At 39.7% G+C, this 7,505-nt stretch overlaps 1 protein-coding gene across 13 annotated transcripts in view; it reads right to left on the reverse strand.

The window, feature by feature from the left end:
- The window catches only part of ANO4 (anoctamin 4), a 332,447-nt gene that overhangs the window by 262,453 nt on the left and 62,489 nt on the right, over nt 1-7,505 (reverse strand). For 2 of the 13 annotated variants that reach the window (XM_006914557.2, XM_006914555.2), the window contains exon 1: nt 3,878-4,288. The exons of 10 other annotated variants lie outside the window; for them this stretch is intronic. The gene's annotated coding sequence lies outside the window, so the exon portion shown is untranslated. Of the gene's footprint in view, nt 1-3,877; nt 4,289-7,505 lie in introns of those variants that run through there. One more of the 13 variants, XM_025048736.1, reaches the window with a different exon arrangement.

The following is a 7,505-nucleotide window of genomic DNA, read 5'->3' on the forward strand; positions in this document are numbered from 1 at the left end:
GGCTCACACAAACCAAAAGGTCACTAAGCAAATGCCTAATTAAGGGTCAAAATTTCTATTAGAGAAAAGGCCCACAAAACCTGTCATTATGTGTTTTTAACAATCTCTTGGCTCTTCGGACTTAAGAGCCAACAGTATTTCTGGAAAATTAAATGCTAAATATAGGGAAGAATTTTCTCCTTTCGTCTTGCATTATTTTGGGGCTGTGATATGGTTCTCCTCCAAAATTCTGCCATCTCCCTCTACCACCCAAGAGATATAACTTGCAACATAAACATTTATGACAGTCTGGCTAGGCTATTATGCTACTGAGGACATGATTTTTTTCTGTGAACTGATCTAGTGACTACAGTCCTAAACAAATTCGGTAAGGATCAAAAATGCAGGATTCAACACAGCTCATGAAGCATTTCTTCTATTTCATACGATCTGTCTGAGTTGCCAACTGAATAGTAAGTTCCTTTCAAAGTAGATCACCATAGCTGGTGTTAGACATGGATTTGAACCTCTGGTAAAGAATGGCCCTCCCTCTAAGCAGCTTCATGTAGGGGTTGTACGTTACTCATTTCACTCTATAAAAAAGGCTCGTGGAGAGATGGTAAAGGACTAGATTGACTTAACTATGTTGGAAAAAGCAACAGAAAATCAGCCAACATCCTTGATGATACTGTTCACTCAACTCCCAAAGAAAGGCTATATCACATAATCAAATGATTTTATTTTGTATCACCCACAAACTCCCCCTCTTCACACAAAGGCCTTTTAGATGGTAAACATGCCAGGATTTAAGGGCAGTCCAACCTAGATAGACCCAGAATATCATTAATTAAAATGCAAAACTGATTCTATTTCTGGTCCTAGTAATCAACTATGGAAAATAGTTTAAATGACAAGAATGCCTGCAGAAGCATGAGGTTATATTTATACTAATGGGGGCAATTTCTTCTCTCGGTTACATGATTACAGGTTGAACACTGGAGTTTGGTTACTAAAAGAGAAGCTGTAACCAACTCTTCATTAATCATCAAACAATTTTCACTGTTTGAGTTTATATGTGTACACGTACGGATGTTCACATATAGAAACATATATAAAGCAAAAGTGAAAAAGCAGAAGAGAAGAGGATAAAAATGGAGAGTTCTGACTCACAATATAAGCTGCAGGTTTCAAATTAAAGCAACACCGAAAAGAAACAGTAAGAACGCTAGCTTTAATTAAGAAATGTGAAAAGTGAATAATTTCATCTATCCCAACCTAGGTGTTTCCAGACCCATTTAAAACAACTTTAGTTTGCCAGGGGTGCAAGCAACATCAGTTGCAACGCACAGCAGCTAAATTAACACACAAAATGTTGTGGTGACTTCATCACACCAAGAGGCTCAGGGCTCTCTCTACTCGGCACTGCCTTTGTCAGTTTTTCCTGCAGTAGTTTTCTAGGCTGCTTACGGAGACTCTGCAAAGGACTTAACATGACACCATGCCATGAGACAAGGAAATACTGATGAATTTACTCTCCCAATTCAAAGAAATTCCTAAAGGTGTGAGTTGTCTGGAGTAGGGGGTGGGAGGTGGGGAAATCCCTACTAAAAAAAAAAAAAAGCTAGCTAGGGGATGCTAAGCTATATCCCAGTATCTCAGGAATTTTTCTTCTATTCTCTGAGTATACTATAACTATTAAAAATACAAACACATAATAGTCACAAGTAAACAGTACATTTATGTATATGCTTACACATATATGTACAATTCTGGTTGCATAAATACTGTTTAGCAAAATAAAGAAAGCCTATGGAATTAATCTAATAGCTAAAGTTGCTCCTAATTAAAACAAACTCTTTTCTAAACGCATCTGAAACTGCGTGCAGTGTGAAATACAACATCTATGTCCATGACGCCCAAGCCTATTCGAACTCTTTCCATCTTGATAAAAACCTCAAGTTGAGCTGCCAGGCACCTGATAAAAATCTTTGCAATTGAAGAAAAAAGAAATTAAGATAACACCATTAAGGATGAAAGTAAACAACTAAACATTAAAAAATTATCAAGGGAAGCAGAGAAGTCTGCAAGTCAAATCACTATATTGCTATGAGCCATAAATAGGGTAGGAAAGAGCGAATGACTGAACAGGACAGAACAGCTCATCCAAACAATGACAGTAACTCAAACATTATTTAAGGATTTAGAGACCAAAGTCTGCAAGGATCTTGATTTGTAGTTGTTGCTATTAACCCATTGCTGGTTTTACTCTGTAACTGGACTATATTTAGATAAAGAAAAAGAATTTGTAGATGTTTATGTGTGTGCTTTCATATATGCAAAGAACCTTCCACCAAAGACAAAACAAAAAAATACCAAATGTTTCTTCTTAGGACCCAGGGAACAGGATAAAAGCATATGCCTGATGTCATCACCACTATTTTAAGAAAAATCCACACAGACATTGGAAACCAAAGTGGTGAGAATAAGAAAGACAGTTAAGGAACTTTACATTCCAAACTCCCAATCGACAGTGGGAGAGACCAGAAATTTCACTCCACATTTTCCCCTCATTTACTACCCCCCAAAATCACACGGATTCGTACAGCATCTTATAAATCAGGCTGAATTACACTGAATCGGAATCTTTAACTAAAGTGAAAAGAACCAGAATTGGAAAACTCACACAAAATCAAATAAGATAACCTATCTCCAGACTAAGAGTAGAAAAGAACTAAGCAGAATTACAACTGTGACGCGTATTCTTTGGGATGCTGCTTTGACCAAAATAATTTTAACACACTTGCTACCAAAAAAAATTTAATTAAAAAAAAAAAGTAGGAGAAGGGGAAGAAAGAAATCTCCCTGGAAAGTGAGACCCCTTCAACCACAAGTTCCACAAGGCGAAAACCAGACCAAAATATTCTTGGTTTCCTTTGGGCTTCAAAAGTCAGCCAGTAATAGACTTGAAGTTGTGCTCTCTGCAGCAAGCCTTGGGAGACCAGGTGAAAAATTAGAACATTATTCTAAGAGTAATGCCCTGGAATAAACAATCTGCCTGTGGATGCTGCAACACATCTGTTCTTCCCTGGAAACCTGCTTATTATTATTTTTTTTATTTTTAGAAAAGTCCAACCATTCTAATAACCTCGAAGCATTTTATCTCCCAGTGGGAGGATGAAACTATGTTGTCAACTCAAAAATTTTCCTATCATCACCGCCCCATCACCCTCTGAAGAGGATATAAAAAATGCTTTGCAGAACTGGCACCCTGAGACTCCAAAGAGAAAGAAGCAATGAGGTCATGCAGTCTACCCCTTGAGCCAGTGCAGGATTCTCCTGCCACGAATGTGACTGCCCAAGTTGTTAAAGCCCCAGGATTCAGGGCCATTCTGGACCCACAGGCAGGTGCTCAAAGTACCGCTGCCCACAGTGGACTCCGACATAACTCATGCGTGTGCTCGTCTTCACCCGGAAAGATGAAATAGTTTGCTACGTGGGCCGATCAGCCCCAAGCCTTCCGGAGTCCGGGAGAGTGCCCCTCGGCACGCCAAGAATTCATCTTGCTCAAATTTGTCAGTCACCCTCCACAGATTCTCTGCACACTGCTGCAGTTCACCATCCTGAACACATTTCCCTGGCTGCCGCTTCAAGGACAAAGAGAGAGTGCTTATGTTTCCATCTCAGCTGAGTGGCTTGGGTTTATGGAAAAAATCAAAAATAAAAAGACGAACAATCCAGACACGTGCCCCCTGGCATTTTAGCAAGCTCCCCAGACCTGGATCCAAGAAAACAGGAGAAATGCAGAGAGAAGGTCACTAAGCTTAGCTGGGAAGACAGTGAGCAAGCGAGAGCGTTCGGTTCACTGCAGCAGAGCACCTCATTCCAGGCAAGCACTTACCATAAAAATAGAAAGAGTCAACAGAAGGAGAAGGGATCCTTCCTCAATGTAGAAAGAAATCCACCGAAAAGCTCCAGGCAGGCTGGGGATGAGGCCAGCAAAGTGATGAAAGGAGATAAAACCACCACACACACAAGTCCTTTTCAGCCTCCCCTCGGCCCGCATGCAGTTGTTTGTGCTGTGAAAACCCTGAGAAGTCTGGAACAGGACTCTCCCGAGAGCGAGCGGGAGTGAAAGCAGCCTGGTGGATTTCACCAGCCTCAGAGCATCACGCCCAGGACTCGTCCGCCCCCAGGTGCAGGGGCGGCATGAAGTGGGGGGTGCGGGGGGAGACTGGGCACCAGGCTGGGGTCGGAAGGCGAGAACAGGAGCCTCTTTGGAGTGGAAGGAACTGCCGGTGAGAATATCAGTATTCCACATCAGTTATTGCCAGCGACCAATCAGCCCAGCCAGGGGGCCGTGTCAGTGTGACAAGAGAGCAGCAGATGACAGCCCGGTTCTGAGACCCAGGACAGCCCCCTGCCTCCACAGAAGTTTGGAAGCATTGGCATCTTACTCTCCACTCAGCTGCTGATAATATCTGCTTATTATTGAAAACAAGATCCAAAGCCCTGCAGTTGCACCAGCCCCTCGAGAAGTTACTCAGGCATCCTGCAGAATCTCTGCCAGAAACAGGAGTTGAAACCCACCCTAAATGATGGCTAATGACAGCTCACAGACCAGACAGCCCTGCTAATGTGCACGGAGAGGTCACCATGAGTACAATAATGGCACTTTGGATGTGAGCTTTTTTTTTTTTTTTTTTTTTTTAATGTCCAAGGAGCAGGATGAGATGACCAGGGACCAGGCTCCCTATTTCACAAGTGAGAAATTTAAATAGAAAAGGGTTACAGACTCTCTGGAAATTTGTATCCCAGTTTCATTCATTTTCTTGTGCAATATGCTATGTACGGAAGTACCAGTCAGGGATGAGTTTATAAAGATAGTTAATATTTTCCTTGGAGGTCTCTTAAATTACCCGTAAGACAGAATATGTGGTTCTGAGTAAACAGCCCTGTACAATAATTCATCAGCACACGAAACTCTGAGCTAGACTAATGGAAGAGGCAAAGTAGCAAATCCCTTAGTGGTGACTAAAAGATGAGTGGAAAACTTGATACTTTTCCCACTTGCCTTTTTCCCCATTCTATTTTAATATTGGATCTCTAAACTTAGTACCTATCACCTTAGTACCTATGTCAATTAATTTGAGTTTGGTGATGATTAGATAGGAAATGAGTTAAATGCCAGTCCAATTGGACTCCGCAGTAAAACTTCAGAACTTTTATTTAACTTGAGAGTGTCTTGAGTCACTTTTTTATCTTTGCAGAAAAGATTAAATTCCCTTGTGCTAGCCAAGAGTTAACAAGATAAAAATGCCCCCAAGGTTGTTGGTTTTTCAGGTGACAGATGATAAGGAATTTTTCATTTTAGTTCTCTGTTTTTACCTAGAAGTGGGAGAACCATGTGGACATTTCCTTGCAAGCTCTACCCAGAGGCAAGCTAACTTTGGGGAGCCTGACCACCACAGCTTTAAAGGAAGGACTGGTCTCTAAGGAAGCAGTTCACTCACCACACAAATGAGTGAGCAAGAGGCCATAAAAATGTTCCACATCAAAGATGAATGTAACCAAATTAAATTTTTGAAATGAAGAAGTGATGGATCGCTAAGGTAGTCCTATGTACATTAAATAAGGAAAACCTAGGAGACTTAGTCTCAAATTCAGTTTTATTATTTACTTCAGTTCAATTCCAATGAGCAAACATTTAAAGGACACCAGCTGTGTGTCAGTAGTACAGAGATGAGAGCGGCAGGCCCTGCCTTAAAAAAATTTATACTCTCATGGACAAATTTAAGTCTTTTTTTTTTTCCAAAATTTCAACACTGTGATTCTTGCCAAGACAGAAAATGTTCTACTATGTTAATGTCTCTCAGATAAAACCAAACCATGATGTTGGACTTTGGACTCAAAGTTCCAAATTAGCCTAATAAGGTATTTCCCATAATCAAAACCATTTGGGAACCATAAATGCATAAACTATTTTTTTAATCTAATTATAACACAAAAAAGGTTTTCAACTGAATGTTTGCTTTTATCAGCATCAACAGCTTCTGACACTGCAAAAAACACAGGCAGCATAACAAAGGATATATTTAATAAGGGAATATCATTTAAAGCTCCCAAAGTAATTGAGATTAATACTGTTTATGGAACAGGTTCAATACCTTGAATATACAGAGTGATAATGAAGCATGAACATGATAAAACTGCAGAAGTACAAATTACTTAGTAGATTAAATAATTGCACATCTACATAACAATTAGGTCAATGAAAACGTATATTCCAGTCACTTACTCAAATGTAATTAATTTTAAAGTCTGGACACTATTCCATTCCTCCCTCCTCAAAAGATGGTAGAAACACCTCTCATTTCAGATAGCAACAAACATCAAGTAACTTTTGTAAAGTACAAAACATTTATCCAAGTCAATTAAACTTGGGACAGTTGTGGAAGCTGGTATAATGCCAGTACTTAATGCATAATGGGTTCCCAATAACTAATTGTTAGAGGGCCATTTGTATGGCCAAAAGAATCTGGCTAAAATCCTGCAACAGCATGATTTAATGCCTGTTGAGACTACAAGGTCGTCTGAATTATGTACCTATACATGCCAATTGTTTAAAAAGAAAAAAAAAATAGCTTTTTTAGGAAATTTGCTTCAGAGCAGCTTGCTGACAGAGTTTGTAAAGTCTGAAAGACAAAGACCTGCAACATCAAAACTGGATCGTACTTTCTGTAACCAACCTGAAGAGAAAAAGTAAAAACAGACCTATTTTCTAGATCACCAAGAGGGTAAATGGCCATGTAATGCCATTTTTGACATCCATTAATGGAGGTATGAGAATCAGGAATTTTAAATAACATTCGGCCATTGGTTCTGAAAACTAATTTATAATCTCCCTAAATGAAAAGTCAGCCTCTTTTATCTAACTTCTATAAGCCAGCGTGTAAAGGAACGAATATTTACTAAACCTCACTGAGTGCCAGGCTTGATTCTAGTGGCTTCACACACCTCTTTCAGTCTTCACTCTTAGGACATTAATACTATTATGCACACTTCAGTAACTGGGGCACTGGGAGTTGAAGGAGCTTGTCCAGGTGGCAATGCCAGCATATGAACAACCAGAACAGCTTCAGAACGCTGCTTCTCCTCTATGGACACATACTGATTTGAACATGGACTAATTTGAACATTAGTCCAAATATTTTTGACTAAATGTACAAGATTATTTGGGGACGCTTCCCACAGTGTTATATGAACTTGGGTGAAGTGGGAATAAGAAGTCCATATCAAGGCAGAAGAACTCATTTTACCTCTGGGATTATATGTAACCCTTCTATGCAACAGAAATGAGTTTTTGATGCTTATAAAGAGCAAGCGATTCATATTTGTTAATTTTCCCCGACTCTGATCCCATATTACCTCTTAAATCAAGATGAGTGGTCCTCAGTTAAAAGAAGAGAAGAATATTCGAGAAAAGTGTGGGATCTGACATAAACATTATAGTCCCTTGTCTAACACCT

This window comes from Pteropus alecto, unplaced genomic scaffold (genome assembly GCF_000325575.1).
Source record: "Pteropus alecto unplaced genomic scaffold, ASM32557v1 scaffold94, whole genome shotgun sequence".
Classification (NCBI taxonomy): Eukaryota; Metazoa; Chordata; class Mammalia; order Chiroptera; family Pteropodidae; genus Pteropus; species Pteropus alecto.